The following is a 14,161-nucleotide window of genomic DNA, read 5'->3' as shown; positions in this document are numbered from 1 at the left end:
ACTGCTACTGCTATTGCTATTTCTACCAATCCACCAACAAGGAGGCTATAGAGATTGAAATATAGAGATTGAGCTGTATTTTTTTTTTTGTATACTGACATGACCTCATAGCTAATCAATAAATTAATTATGGTTGGTCTCACAGTCGGGCAACCATAGTGAAAAGTAGAAAGTTCAAGTGGAAAAAACTTGTTTTCAACTAGTTGAATCTTTCAATATCAGGTAGATTTTGCCAGATGTTAACCAATCTTCAATTTTCCCTTCTTGCAGTATGTTAAGCTGCTTGGCAATGAGTGGGTGATAAATCATTCTCATCCTCCTCATCTCAAACTGTAATCTTAAATGGGTGTATATAGAACCAACTTCAGTTGTATGCAAGAAGGATCTGCCATTAAGGAAACATGATAATACAGTATCTTAAGTCAGTAAACCATTTTGCAACTTGAATGCTGTATGAACCAAATTATTCTGATTTGTAAATATTAATTTGTGGTTACTTTAATGGGGTCCATATAACCAGCCACTGTGGTTAATTTGATAAACTACAGTTCAGTGAAATAGAGGTTAGTTCTGTTGGGTTAACCCAACACTCTGTGAATTCATCCGTGATTCAAACTTTCATGTGATAACTACATTATGATTTCTAGGATGTAGCTAGTGAGCACCCTCAGGGTTTCATTCTAGGACTGACACTTTTTAAACATGTTTATAAATGATTTGGAATAGGGCGCACTAGTGGAATAGCCATGTTTGCTGACAACAAAAAATTGTTCAGAGTGATAAAAACAATAAGAGACTGAAAAGCTCCAAATGGAACGGGTGTCAAAATGGCAGATGTGCTTCAAGTTTAAAGTGATGTACATTGCTGCCCAAAATCTTAACTACTCATACAAACTAATGGAATCCAAGCTAGCAGCAACCAATAAGGAAAAAGATTTTGTAATAAAGATAAACATTTCTGCATGGTGTGAATAAAGTAGTCAAGGAGAAACTGTTTTCCCCTTCACAAACTATTAGAACCGAAGGTCACTCCATGAAATCAAAACCCCAAAGAAGCAAGACAGACAAAATGAGTTTTTTAAAATACAACATATAATTCAATATTGGAATTTGCTACCACAAGAAGTGATGCTGCTTCCTGGCTTCAAAAAACAGCTGGACCAATTCATGGAAGTAATGGCTATTAGCCTTGATGGTGGTGTGACTGCCTCTGAAGGCTGCTGGGAGCCTTCTTATGCCATTGAGGTAACAGACTGGGGGATCCAATCCAACAGGGCACTGCTTATGTTTTTATAAGAAATTAAGAGTATCAAGTCGGTTATACTTCTGAGCTTTTCCCCATAACATTCTAGTGTGTCTCTGTTATTTCATTTTATGCAGGTTGTACCAGAGACGGAAAGGAAAATTCTATATCAGACTTAGGAGCCACCAGAAGCAGCCAGCTTAGACACAATTTGTTATTCATTAGGAAAGCATCTAGGAGATTTATGTAATGTGTACATGGAGCCAAAGAGCCATTTAGGCTAGGCAGGCAGGTGAAAGTTAATATGATCTGCATATTATTTAACTGAGACAGTATTTAATGTGTACCTTTCCTTCAATTCTAAACCTGTTTTTCCAGAAGTTTCAAAATTTGAGTGAACTATAGGACTATTTGAACATCCTTTGACTACTGTATCCAGACAAAACACTATACTGCTGTAACTCCCATTTCCACTAGATGGCAACGATAGTTTGCTTATATTCTAAACCCCCCATATAAAAAAAAAAGAAACACCAAAAGAAACTTCACTGGAAAAAAAAAGCTAATGATGGGAAAATAATGGGTTGTTCAGTGGATCATTTTCTGTTGCTGAGATGCATTGTAATTGTTGCTACCTTTATTAGTGTTTTGCCTCAGTAGACCCCTGTTTTCAAAGGTGCAAAGAATGAAAAAAGGAGCAAATTCTCATCCAGGCAAAATGTTGCTTCAGCTTTAATTAGATGTAATTGTAGATGTGGAACTGTTGTTATTCCACATTTCTTTCTCCCAGCTCTGTTTCACGTTTGGTTAACCCTTGTGATGGTGTATCAACCTGCTGGGCTTGATGGAGCACATTCTTTGCTGTATTAGGGAACTGAGGTAGGAACAAGCCCAGCATGATGACTCCATGCAGTGGGAGGAATTCATCTAAGTGTTTTAGAAAATAAGCAGCAAACTGAGGCTGAGAACAGGCCGAACACCTTTGAAAGGTGGGCTTTAAGGAGAATCTCCGGAAGCCCTTGGAGTTGCAAAAGATAAAATCTTGGCACTCCATAAAGGACGTCAAGCAAAGAAGATTGAAATATTGGGGTATGTTCAGGATAGATCCTCTTACAAGGGACCATGAAGGGAAGAAAGGGAAGTGGAAGGAGATGAAAAGAGACACTTGGAATAGCTATAGAGACAACTGGACTAAATAATGAAGAATGTGCAAGGAGCAGAAATGGAGACTCATGATTATAAGTCTCCAGGAAGAAGAAGATACTTGAATTGGTCTGGCCATTATTCTGTGACACTTTAATAAATAATTTGAATTCATTTTACTTTTATCCTATCCTGCCTTTCTGCCCTTACAAAACCTCCCCCCCACAATGCTTAACATTTTGTAACATATTTAATTTTACCATTAAACTGATACAAGGCTTGGCTGAAGACAAAAGTCTTAATTTTTTTTTCCTGAAAGGGAAAAGAATGGGAGAGGTTGAAGGAAATCTCGAAGTGCATTTAGGAATCACTTGAAAGCCAGTGTGATCTAATGGATAAGTTATTGGACCAAATCCAAGATGACTCAGGTCATGCAGTCATGGAAGCTCACTAAATGTCTTTGGCTAGATTTCAGCCTAATTTGTCCCACAGAATTATTGTTTTGGAATAAAATAAGGGAGCAGTCGCATTAAGTTCCAAACTGCATTCATTAGATGCCTGGGGCAGACAAATTTTATTGTACTTACTATCTCTATGGAGATTTATACCAATAATTAGTCTAGAAAGGAATCTGTCCATGGCAGAGGAATTTACCTAGAGCTCCTATACCTTCATATCAATTTGTCCAAACAGAATTTCTGCTGGAAACAGGTTGAGAGAGTAACCAGAAGTTGCCACGAACTGGCCTGAGTGTAGGCATGCAATTCCAATGATAATGATAATAATAATAATAATAATAATAATAATAATAATAATAATAATAATAATAATAATAATAATATAAAAAACACATTTTATTGACATTGTATGAATATACACAGTATACACATACAACGAAATTCACATAACACCCAGAGACCAGACCCAACACGCACACACACATGACAATCCCCAAACACACCACACCTGTCAAGGTTTCCCATCCCCTAAAACACACACAAGCATCCACACAACATACCAAGTAATACTGTCCAACAGCTCACTGATGGTGGTCCTTAAGTTCATTGTTAAGTGCAATTATAGCTCTGGGATAAAAACTGTTCAGAAAACGTGTGGTCCGAGTTTTAATTGTTCTGCATCTTCTGCCAGAAGGCAACAGTTCACAAAAATTGTGAGCAGGATGGGAAGAGTCTCTGAGAATGTTGTGTGACTTCCTCAGACAGCGAGATGCTATTTGTCCATGGGTGATAGCTAGAGCCTGATAATATTCTGGGCAGTTTTAATATTTATCTGTAGAGGTTTTTTGTCCACGATTATAAGATAACTGGTATAAGTATAAACAGTTATGGATACATGAAATGGATACATACAAGAAAAATAAAAAGAAACAATAGGACAGGGATGGTAGGCACGTTGGTGCACAGCTCTGTAGTGGACAAAAAACCTACAATGTCTGGACTTTGTACTTCTTTTGGCTTTTTACAGTTAATTTGGCACTTTAGTTGTTGGCAGAAATTCAAAGGAGATAAAGGTGGGTGCTTATCTTGAGAGACGGACTCATCACAGGCTGGGAATGAACATAATTCCCAGCGTTGAAATAAAAAAAGTTCTTTGAACTAAGCGTGTGCTTAATTACGGTCTCAGGAAACCTTGGTCAAAGCACTTGTGTTGAGTTGACAATAGAGCTTGATTGGTCAATCCCCTGCTTTTTATCGCTCTTATGGGTAGAAGGAAGGAAAGCTTTGTAGATCGGCTCTTGGATGGACTGGTCTCCCAATACCATCCTTTTCCTTTTAGGGGTTATTCCCTTTGACTTTCTTTGGCTTTCCCAGATATCTGCGCGCATGGATGTCTTCACACCCCCTTCCCATATTATCTCCCTTGACACTAAAGCAGACATGTTGTTTTTTTCTTTTATAATCTCATTTATAAACACAGTTATATTTAGGTTTAGGTTTCAGTTGGTTGCAAAGATCAATAAAGCAAATTGAAAAAGAAGAGCTTGAAATGAATTTAACTGCTTGAGTCTGAAGCAGTTTTATTTCAGTTGGAGTGCCTTTTAGGCTTTGCTTTGATTGTAAGCTCTTTAAAGTTGAGAAGTTGTACATTGCACCCTAGAGAAGTAGGATTTTGTTCATACTCAGCTTTCTTCTGTTGGCGGAGAAACAGCCTAAACTTGCATTCCAGTTCTAGCTGTATTTGCATTAGAAATTTAGAATAACAGAGTTGGAAGGGACCTTGGAAGTCTTCTCGTCAAACCCCCATACAAGCAGGAGGCCCTATGCCATTCCAGACAAGTGGCTGTCCAGTCTCTTCTTAAAGGCCTCCAGTGATGGAGCACCCGCAACTTCTGAAGGCATACCGTTCCACTGGTTACTTGCTTTCACTGTTAGGAAGTTTCTTCTTAATTCCTGGTTGGTTCTCTCCTTGATTAGTTTCCATCTATTGCTTCTTTTCTTGCCTTCTGGTGCTTTGGAAAATAGGTTGACTCCCCTCTTCTTTGTGGCAGCCCCTGATATATTGGAACGCGGATATCATATCACCCCTAGTCCTTCTTCTCACTAGATTAGACATACTCAATTCCTGCAATCAATTAGCCTCCAGCCCCCTAATCATCTACATCGCTCTTTTCTGCACTCTTTCCAGAGTCTCAGGATCTTTTTTATAATATGGTGATCAAAACTGGAGGTGGTAGTCTAATGTAGTATTACTAAGGCCTAGGTTGCCTTAGTAATCTTACCAGGTAGCATTAACAGATGGATAGAATCAAGATCACATGAATTATTAATACTGTTGCTGTTAATACTTCACGTGATCTTGATTGTATCCCCTGTTAATGCAATCCTAGATTGTATTTGCTTTTTTGGCTGCTGCCACACACTGCTGGCTCATTATCCTCATACGGATGCCATTTTTGTGTAAATATGTGCTGTTAAGTGGGCAAAATTGGGAGGAAGTATGGTAATAGGCCCACACTATACTTATCCTTTGCTTTTGCTGACGATCATCTTATCCTGACGATCATCTTATCTTTGGGGGTGCTGGGAAATTGAGGGCAACAATAAGTGGGAAAAGAATGCAAAATAGTGTTCTCTTTGGTTGGTGAGAATTTTTTTCATTTACTTTAAATATATATTAGGCCTATTTTAAGACTACTTTATTCCAACAAATTGTAGATCAATGGGACAATCTCAATTAACCTGCAAGTGGTCTGTTACTCTAAATTCAGTCCTACTCAAAATGCCTGCCTGCTAAGGAACAGGAACTTAGCCAATAGAAGGTATTAAACTGGTCAAGAAGGAATAAAAAGATAAAATGTCTGTTGTGTTGCCTGGAACATCACATGAAACTTGAAATGATGCTGCTTCAGACAGTATTTCCAGATTCATCTCTGGTTTTTTTGTTAATATCATTCACTGGAGTGTGTAACATGCAGCTATCACCAACCTATAGATTCTTACTTTCATATACAACAACCCAGATGGCTTCATGCTTTCTGGAATTCATTTTAGCTTCTTCACTAATAAACTTACACTTCCCTGTGCAAATTCACAGTTTCACTATACAAGTTCTGACTATCTGCATTAAGATGCAGTACACTTTCCCCTTTTGACTTAGTTTCATGGATGCCTACCCTCCCTCCCTCCTCCCTCAACCGGGAAGTATACATGATATGATGACTCATAATAAAGATGCCTGAATTTAGTTCGTAAGAAACAAGGGCAAAGTCCTGCCTAGGAAATTAAGGCATTATTGTGACTATATATTATTGCTCTTATTACTGTTATTTTGGCACAGAGACGGTTTGATGAATCTAGAAATTGCTAATATGACCTTAAGAATTCAATAAATAAGCAATCATTTATGTCACATAAAAAGTCAATTTTTAAAAAGATGGGCCTGTAGATTTACCGCTGTCACTGCTTTTTTGGCATTAGCATATTTAACCCTGAATTTTGATAAAGAACAAAAATATGCTACAAGCAGGCATGTGAACAATAAGGAACTATTAATTTGTTGAAGAGTGGTGTTATCACAATCCCAAGCACATTAATTGTCATGCTATGCAATTAAGATAATATGATACTTAAACAAATTCAGTTTTTCTTTTCATGATGAATTCCATTGTGGTATCTGGTACTGAAGGAGGTCTTCATTCCATTTTTAATACAAAGTAGCAAGGTAACAATCAGTTTAATTTACTTCTTGTAACTTATACCTGTCTTATCATACCATCAACATGAGGAAGCTTACTCTGCGCTTGTCTCATTTCTATGCCATCAGTTTGTCATTCGCTTGTAATTTATTAATAATATCAGCAAGGTCATACAATGCTGGATATAACAATTCCCAACTATATTCATTGCTTTACTGTTCCTCCAATAGAATTTTCTAACATACTGTACACAATGGAGATATTTGCTTTGATTGTTATTTTTTCCTATTGGAGAATTGATGCAAGTAATATGGTTCAAGAGCCTGAGGCTAATTATGGCAGGGATCCAGATGCTTTGGATGTGTCTCCTATTGATTCTTTCCACCAGCCCTCATGGCTGAGATTGATAGAAAGTAATATGGCACATGTAACATCATTACTCTGTGAGCTGCATTGGTTGACAGGGTGTTTTCAGGTGCAATTCAAGATGCTGGTCCATCCCCTTTAAAGCCCTGCATGGCTTGGGACTGGGTTACCTCAGGGGACCATCTTTTTCCAAGAATTTCTGCCTGTCCAATCAGATCCAACAGATTGGACAGGCTGCAAATCCTGTCTGCCAAAGAGTGCTGACCGGTGGAACTACACGACAAGACTTTTTCTCCTGTAGCTTCTGCCTTATGGAATATCCTTCCCTCAGAAATTAGAATGGTCCCAGCTTTGTTAGCTTTGCACAGATCTTTAAAAAAATTGGCAATGTACCCAAGCCTGGGGCTTTGGAGGTGTGAAGGGCCCTGTTACTTGGCTTTATTACTACCGTATTTGCCGGTGTATAAGACGACTTTTTGCCCTGAAAAGATGCCTCCAATTGGGGGTCTTATACGCCGGGTCATCTTATACGCCGGCAAATAGTAATTGGGAAGCACTGCGGCTTCGCGGCTGAGGCACTTTGCGCACCGTGGAAGCGAATCCCGTGAAGCGAAGGAGCAGCCAGCCTTCTCCCAACTCCCAAGGAAGCAGAGGCTCGCACGCCGAGCTCCGCTGAGGTATCCGGCTGGGGCTGTCAGGAGTTGTTACCGCTGGCGCGGCTCGCGCGCTCCAGTCCCGCGTTGCCTCGGGAAGGAAAGGCAAAACCAGGAGCCGCTGCTGCCATTGCAAAGCGCCGCTGCGGCTCTTCCTTTTTGCCTTTCCCTTCCCGAGGCAACGCGGGACTGGAGCCGGAGCCGCGCCAGTGGTAAAACTCCTGACAGCCCCAGCCGGATACCTCAGCGGAGCCCGGGCGGTGCGAGCCGCTTCCTTGGGAGCTGGGAGAAGGCTGGCTGCTCCTTTCAGCTTCACGGGATTCGCTTCCACAGTAGACAAAAGTGCCTCAAAAAAAAAAAAGTGCAAAAGTGGAAGGCGTGCGGAAGAGGGGCGAGTATATAACAAACTATATTTTGAGTGGAAATGTTGGGGGGTCGTCTTATACGCCGGGTCGTCTTATACGCCGGCATATACGGTAGTTGGTTCATCCTCACAGCTGCTGTTGTCATGCTTATTTATTGTGGATGTTTTTATTTTTTAAATGTCTTTGAAATGGTTTGAATTGTTTACAATTTTAGACTTGTAAGCCACTGAGAATCACCTGGTTGAGTTGGGCGGCTATAGAAATTGAATGAACAAATGAACAAATGAATACTCAAAATCAGGGCATACTTTGCGTATAGTTGGACTGGACTGTGGCAAGTTATAGATTTTTTTTAAAACAACAACAACAAACAACACAGATCAAGTATAAAGCAATAACAATATAAGCATCCATGCCGGGGAGGAAATGCAAATTCTACTAAACCACAGTTAGTGAGACATTGCCACAGCCTGGTGATTGTGGGAACAGACTGTGTTTAATGCCCTCCTAAAGGTCAGCAGTGCTGAGGCCATACAGGGGTGCTATAGTTACAGAGAAGGCTTTCTGGGTCCCATAAAGCGACATTGCTTTGGCATACAAATCCTGTCCATGTTTACGGAGCAGCAGAACAATTGGCTCTAGGCAGTCCTTCAACTATGCAGGCTCTGGACGTGAACAACTTGATACCTAATCCCCATTCCTTGAACTGCACTCAGCACCTCACTGATAATCAGTGCATCTCACAAAGGAGAAGCCTTGAATAGGCAAAGCAAGGTAGATCCATAACTCCTTGTGTGACTGTTTGTGGACCACCTGCAGCTTCCAAGGGCCGCTCCATACAGACCACATTGCAACAATCCTACTACAAGGTGATCAAACCATGGCTGTTTAGGACAAAATCAGGTCTCCTGACTATATTCCTACTTGCTTTTTGATCAGGAGCTGAGAGTCCAGAAGGACCACCCACCCACCCCTCAAGTTGCTCATCAAGAATCAAATAATTCATTAAGCTTCAGAGATTAACAAACTCTCTCCAGGTCCCTTTTATTTCACAAAAGTAATTTGAAGATATTTTCCAAGGATACATTACACAATGCAATGATGTAATTAGTTTGTTTATGGTTTAGTACAATAGGTGCTCCCCTCCACTGTGACTTATCGATGAACCCACCCATTATGGTTTAAGCAACAAATCATTGTTCAGAAACATGGCATAACATGGCTAATCTAATTGTCTCACTATAGAAAGAACCTTTAGGGATGAACTTTCTCATGTAATTGTGTTTCAAAGTGTATAACAACCCAATTGCACTTAGTGTGACAGCACTATGTTATGTATCAGTGACAATATAATTTTACCAAGAAACTAGTGTAGAGAGGATAAGGAGTGGCTTAGGTGTCATTTCCACACATTGCCAAATCAATATTAGAAAAAAAAGCCAGCATGCTTTAATATACCCTCCAATATGCTGGATGGTAATATGCAAAATCCCCATATTAATTGAAATATCTTTTACCTTGCTGCCCCTGTTTTTTTTACCTTTTAACTATGATATACCTTTGGTAAACTGTCTTATAGCATCTGGGCTTTTTTCCTCAAAATGACAGGAATTTATTCTGCAGAGTTTTGGCAATCATGCTGCTGAAACTTGGCCATCCAGAAGATGCTCCAGTCAGTGTGTGAGAAACAGATTCAACAGTTAGAAATTTGACAGAATCATAAAGCGAAGCAGCAAGCAGTTTATTGCATGTAAAATACATTTTTGCAAGAGCAGGTGCCTAGCAATGCAGGCACACAGAGGAATACATTTCTCCAGCTTTTTATTCCCTTCATCTGAACCACAAATCTCTCCCTGCAGCCCCGCTTTGATGAAGACCACAGGGTTATAATCTTCCTGGAACGTCTGTTTCCACTCTCCATGAATTTCCCCATGTTTAATCTGTTTCTCCATCTTTTGCCCAGTTCCCCCTTTTGTAGACTAGCTTTTGTCCTCTTTTTAAAAATTTCTTAACCTGCATTTCCTGTCCCCTTACAATCCTAGCAGTATAAGCATAATGAATTGAAACAAGCAGTTAATTTCTCTACCATATACTAGACCAGTGGTGGCTAACCATTTGGGGCTCTTGTGCTGAAAATTGCGTGCTTGCTTGCGCGTGCTCGCTCACATGCCAGGATCTAGAAGGCAACGTGCATGGCCCCCCCCATGCCGCCTCCTTACCTGCACTGCACACGCACGTGCCTCCCAGCTGAGTTTTGGGGCCTTTTTCGGCCTTCCAGAGGCTCGAGGGAAGCCTGTGCAGTCTTTGGAGGCTGAAAAATGGGCCTGCTTCGTCACTTCTGGTATTTCCAGAAGTGACAAAATGGGCCTGTTTTTCGGCCTCCAAAGGCTGCAGAGGCTTCCCTCGAGCCTCTGGGAGGCCGAAAAAGGCCCAAAAATCAGCTGGGAGATGCGCGCATGTGCAGTGAGGTAAGTTTTCCTGGGGCTCACATGCCCACACAAAGGGCTCTGCATGCTACCTGTGGCACACGTGCCATAGGTTCGCCATCACGGTACTAGACTGCGTGGTTAAAGCTGTCAACTAATCTGATTGCCCAAGCTGACTAGCTTACCAGAATAGCAGATCCTTCCTGTTTTTCCAGTCTTGACCTTTTTACCCTTAATGTCCCAGTGTCCTTCTGAACTTTTAAACCCACATCTCTCAAAAATGGCTTTGTTTGCTAAAATAACACTATCTCCATCAGTTTCTTACAATGGTTGTAGAAAAAAGTTGGGGTCAGGGTCTTGTATAGAACAGTGGTTGCCAACCAGTGGGCTGGGGACCACTGGTGGTCCGTGAGAAAAGTCACCCCCAAAGCACCCCCCAAAGCAATTAATCCAGGCTGCATGGGAACACAAGGCTGTGCTGCCCACAGGGCCCATGGGAACACAAGGCTTGCGTCGCTTGCATTGTGAACAACACGTAGTGAAGGGAGGGGGGAACTTGCCCCACTCACCCTACGTGCCTGGCCTGGCCACTGGGCTGCTTCTTTCCGCTTCTTTCTTCTTCTGCTTTTGGCTGCATGCAAGGAAAGCAGCAAAAGTCTTTCTTTCTCTCCCCCAAACTCCACCAGAAATGAGTCTTTGGGACCCTGCAAGGCATTCTGCTCCAAGAGGCTGCACCGGCGTGACAAATCTCACAAAGACTCATTTCTGGTAGAGTTTGGGGGAGAGAAAGAAAGACTTCTGCTGCTTCTGCTGCTTTCCTTTCATGAAGCCAAAAGTCTCTCTCTCTCTCCCTCCCCCTGAGAACAGAGCTGGAGACGGTATCCTGCGATCCCAAATAAAGAATGATCGATCGGTAGGAAAACAGGGTGGGGAATTTTCCTGCAGGATTTTCTGGGGATTTTCCCAGGGTCTCTGATCCTCGGGATTTAAACTTATGAGTTTGGTGGTCCCTGAGGTCCAAAAGGCGACCCCTGGTGTAGAATATAGGAGACTATGGTGTGATTTGGTTTAAGGCGGTAACACCAATTTAAAGTCCTATGTGGCATTTAAAGTGTATTTCCCCCCTTTTAGACGGTGCTTTGCAAAAGCTTGCCAGACTAAAATAGAATCTGTTCCTGACATAGGTACAAACAGATTACCTTATTAAAGGTTGATGGCTAGACTGTGGCTTGAAAGGTCACTCAAACCAGAATATCAGTGTGGCAGGCACGTCTGCTACGTGTTTCATGCTGTCCTACAAAAGAGGGGAAAAGCATCTTTACTTGGGAATGCATTTGTCGCTTCTGGCTGAGGTTTAGACTTTAGCTAATGCTCTAGAGGTTATTCAGCAAAGGCTGTGCTGGTTGCCTGCAGCTGTCATTGATTTTGAAATGAAGCAGAAAGGATTCTGCCGTGATGCATTGAATATGGTCAAGATGGTTACTGCCCTCCTGAAATGAGCAAGAAAGAACAACCAAAGGGGAAGGGGTGGGGGAGAAAGGGAGATTGAGAAAGCAAACAAGAAAAAGCATTTCTCACAGATTGCCTGCCAAACGATAGCTACCTTGATACTTTCTGCCAATGGTGATTCGGAAATAACTCTTTCGTTAGGGCAGCTACTGCAGCTTGGCTTCAAACAGCTTGAATTATGTTCCCTCTTCTTTGGCCTTAATTCAAACCTTTGTAAGAGTGTACTTTCCTGTTTGTTGAACTGGAAATGAACCACTGTTTCTGGAGAAAGTGCTGAGTATTGATGTTATAAATAGCCATTTGGCCAGAATGCTTCAAGCTCCAGGTGAGTGTGACAGATGCGTGTGCTGGAACCCAGATATAATTTTACAGAAATGCTAATTTGTCTTGGGCTTTGTGTTACTCTGCCATCCAGCTCTAGAAGATTAGTTTCTTTTCATTTTAGACTAAGGTCAACCCTATTATATTAATCCAAATGTACTACCGTATTTGCCGGCATATAAGACGACTTTTTTGCCCTGAAAAACATGCCTCCAAGTGGGGGGGTCGTCTTATACGCCGGGAGGACTCCGACTCCCACTTCGAGCTTGAGTTGCAGCCGGGAGGGAGGCTGGGGGGAGCAGTGTGTGTGTGTGTGTGTGTGTGTGTGTGTGTGTGTGGCGGGTGTCACTCGCCACGCGCTGCTGCAACCTTTCCGCCCTCTTCCTTCCTTAGCGGTGTGGGGAGGAGAGGATTCGAAGATCCTCACGTGCGGCGTACTTTTCTTTTTTTTTTTTCTTTTTGCACGCAGGTTTTGCATGCGGGCGGCTGTAGGTTAAGGATGGGGGAGCCCCGGGTGGGTTATCAGGTTTTACGGTGCTTCCAACATGTGCGAATGGTGGGAGAGCGGAGAAGAGAGCGAGCGAGCGCCCGCTGTGTGAAATCCTGCCGTCAAAGCAACACTGGGGGAGGCAGGGTATACCGTATTTGCCGGCGTATAAGATGACTTTTTTGCCCTAAAAATCATGCCTCCAACTGGGGGGTCGTCTTATACGCCGGGTCGTCACGTGCGGCCAGTCAGGGCTCCTCCCTGCAACCGGAGCCCTGAGGAGACACTTGGCTTCAGGCGCTCCCGTCTTCCCTTTGTTTTCGAAGGTAAAGCGAATTATTTTACAAAGCCTCCCCTGCCCGAGAGGGCAGCCCAACCAACGTGGGAAGCTAATTTCCGGGGCCTCTTCCGTTCCTCCCGACCTCCCTACACTGCGCGCCTCTGACGCGCGGTCCCTTCAGCCCAGCGACCTTTTCCACCTCAAAGAAAGGCCAGGCGGGAGCTGCTCCAGCGGAAACAGCCACCACCCTTAGCCCGACGCGGGGAGAACGGGCGAGGTTAGCGCCCGCCAGCCCGTCCTTCCTGCCTTTGGAGGCACCTGCATGGAGTGCCTCCGTGGCTCGGTTTCCCCTACCGGCGGGTCCTCCTTTCATGCGGAGGGCTGCGGGGGAAGGTGCTCGCCGAGAGGATCTCTCCCTCTCTCCCCACAAGGTCAACATCTGCGCTGCAGAGGAGAGGGCTGCAGCCGGTTCCTCCTGCTTGCTGAGTGGTGGGGAAGCCGTGGCCCGCCCGTGCGAGATTTGGCAACGAGGGGCAGGAGGAGGCACGCACACACCCGCGGCTCACTTTCCCAGCTCTGCCCAACCCTTATGGCTCTGGTGCGGCCCTGGCGGGCAGCGAGCACCTCCCCGCTGGACCCTCCGCTCATCCTGCCAGGGCCGCGCCAGAGCCATAAGGGTTGGGCAGAGCTGGGAAAGTGAGCCGCGGGTGTGTGCGTGCCTCCTCCTGCCCCTCGCTGCCAATCTCGCACGGGCGGGCCGCGCTTCCCCACCACTCAGCAAGCAGGAGGAACCGGCCGCAGCCCTCTCCTCTGCAGCGCAGATGTTGACCTTGTGGGAGAGAGAGGAGAGATCCTCTCGGGCGAGCGCTTCCCCGCAGCCCTCCGCATGAAAGGAGGACCCGCCGGTAGGGGAAACCGAGCCGCGGAGGCGCTCCATGCAGGTGCCTCCAAAGGCAGGAAGGACGGGCTGGCGGGCGCTAACCTCGCCTGCTCTCCCGCGTCGGGCTAAGGGTGGTGGCTGTTTCCGCTGCGAGCGGCTCCCGCCTGGCCTTTCTTTGAGGTGGAAAAGGTCGCTGGGCTGAGGGACCGGCGCGCCAGAGGCGCGCAGTGTAGGGAGGTCGGGAGGAATGGAAGAGGCCCCGGGAAATTAGCTTCCCATCGTTATTGGGCTGCCCTCTCGGGCAGGGGAGGCTTTGTAAAATAATTCGCTTT

The 14,161-nt window shown here is 43.9% G+C and overlaps 1 long non-coding RNA gene across 1 annotated transcript in view; it reads left to right on the top strand.

Annotated features, from left to right (window-relative positions):
* Nucleotides 1-14,161, top strand: part of LOC148133164 (uncharacterized) — a 64,219-nt gene that overhangs the window by 2,592 nt on the left and 47,466 nt on the right. The gene's annotated exons all lie outside the window — the stretch shown is intronic.

This window comes from Notechis scutatus, chromosome 1, assembly GCF_049901735.1.
Source record: "Notechis scutatus isolate UNSWTSFEM ecotype Mainland chromosome 1, rNotScu1.2, whole genome shotgun sequence".
Taxonomy (NCBI): Eukaryota; Metazoa; Chordata; class Lepidosauria; order Squamata; family Elapidae; genus Notechis; species Notechis scutatus.
This window is presented reverse-complemented; position numbering and strand designations above follow the sequence as displayed.